The 2224-nt window shown below is 51.0% G+C and overlaps 1 pseudogene; it reads left to right on the forward strand.

Moving 5' to 3' along the window:
* Nucleotides 1–1871, forward strand: part of LOC129715999 (tubulin alpha chain-like) — a 14671-nt pseudogene extending 12800 nt beyond the window's left edge.
* The last annotated feature ends 353 nt before the right edge of the window (nt 1872–2224 follow it).

A 2224-nucleotide genomic window follows, 5' to 3' on the forward strand; every position in this document is an offset into this window, starting at 1 on the left:
TAAGGCTAAGGGGGAAATCCTTTAAAACCGAGATGAGAAGAACTTCTTTCACACAGAGAGTGGTGAATCTGTGGAACTCTCTGCCACAGAGGGTAGTCGAGGCCACACACAGTTCATTGGCTATATTTAAGAGGGAGTTAGATGTGGCCCTTGTGGCTAAAGGGATCAGGGGGTATGGAGAGAAGGCAGGTACGGGATACTGAGTTGGATGATCAGCCATGATCATATTGAATGGCGAATGGTGCAGGCTCGAAGGGCCGAATGGCCTCTACTCCTGCACTTAATTTCTATGTTTCTATGAGTGTTGGTATATGGGACTAGGGGAGAATACGTGTTCGGCACGGACTAGAAGGGCCGAGATGGCCTGCTTCCGTGCTGTAATTGTTATATGGTTATAAGGTGCGCAGGCAATCTGGGAGAGAGACGGAACGAGAGGGGGAGGGGGAGAGAGGGGGAGGGAGGGGGAGGGGGGGAGGGAGGGGAGGGGGAGGGAGGGGGAGGGGGGGGGGAGGGTGGGAGGGGGGGGGGGAGGGAGAGGGGGGGGGGCAGTGCCCACTCTCTCCATGCCTCCACCCTCCCATGGTGGCGAGGCTCGCCGACTCTCTCAGTCCCCAATAAGGGGGCTAAAGTTCAAAATAAGGGGACTAAAGGTCACAATAAGGGGCTAAAAGGTCAAAATAAGGGGCTAAAAGGTCAAAATAAGGGACTAAAGGTCAAAATAAGGGTCTAAAAGGTCAAAATAAGGGGCTAAAGGTCAAAATAAGGGGATTAAAGGTCAAAATAAGGGGCTAAAAAGTCAAAATAAGGGGCGAAAAGGTAAAAATATGGGACTAACAGGTCAAAATAAGGGGCTAAAAAAGGTCAAAATAAGTGATTAAAGGTCACAATAAGGGGGCAAAAGGTCCAAATAAGGGGCTAAAAGGTCAAAATAAGGGGACTAAAGGTCAAAATAAGGGAGTATGGGTCAAATTAAGGGGCAAAGGTTAAAATAAGGGGCTAAAAGGTCAAATTAAGAGGCAAAGGTCAAAATAAGGGGGCTAAAAGGTCAAAATAAGGGGCTAAAGGTCAAAATAAGGGGCTAAAGGTCAAAATAAGGGGCTAAAGGTCAAAATAAGGGGATAAAAGGTCAAAATAAGGGGCAAAGGTCAAAATAAGGGACTAAAGGACAAAAAAAGGGGACAAAGGTCAAAATAAGGGGCTAAAGGTCAAAATAAGGGGCTAAAGGACAAAATAAGGGGCTAAAGGTCAAAATAAGAGGCTAAAAGGACAAAATAAGGGAGTATGGGTCAAAAAAAGGGGCTAAAGGTCAAAGTAAGGGGAAAAGGTCAAAGTAAAGGGCAAAGGTCAAAATAAGGGTCAAAAGGTCAAAATAAGGGGCTAAAGGTTAAAATAAGGGGCTAAAGGTCAAAATAAGGGAGTGACCTCTTTCCGACACATAGGTAGAGAGATGGAGAGAGAACGAGTGCGGAGGAGGGGGGGGGGAAATGGAGTGGGAGAGAGAATGGGAGGGAGAGAGACAAGAGCAGCCCAATGCACGGCCAGTTTACACTTCTCCTCTCCTCTCCTCTCCCCCCTCCTCTCCTCAAGGGAAATCCCCTCATCCCCCCCCCGTGGTTCAGGTCAGGCATCACGGATCAGAGAGCCGCAGTGGTGGTCCCGGGGGAGACGGGTTGAGACTCCCCGCTCACCTGTGGTGCCATCAGTAACACCACGGCCATCGCGGTGGCCTGGAGCCGGCTCAGCGACAAGTTCGACAAGATGTTCGCCAAGCGAGCCTTCGTCCACTGGTACGTGGGGGAGGGGCTGGAGGAGGGCGAGTTCCACGATGCACAGGAGGACCTGGCCTGGCTCCAACAGGACTATCAAGAGGGGCAATGGACCTCTGTGTGGACTCGACTACCTGAGTCACAGGGTTCACTAACAGCACGACCAGGGGGACACGCACGGCAACACTGTACTCATGGCACGCACACTGAACGCAGGGGTCAGGAGCACACCACAGCTCACACACGCACCCAAACCCACCACACACACAGACATAGACACCATCCACAACACACGTCACTCACACACACTCCCCACACACACACACCCACCACACATCCACACACACACACCCACCAGACCATACACCACCTCCTGTGACACACACGAGAGGGCACACTCAACACACACACACACACACACGCACACACACACACACGCACACACACACACACACACA

The sequence above is a fragment of the Leucoraja erinacea genome, unplaced genomic scaffold (assembly GCF_028641065.1).
Source record: "Leucoraja erinacea ecotype New England unplaced genomic scaffold, Leri_hhj_1 Leri_1590S, whole genome shotgun sequence".
Taxonomy (NCBI): Eukaryota; Metazoa; Chordata; class Chondrichthyes; order Rajiformes; family Rajidae; genus Leucoraja; species Leucoraja erinaceus.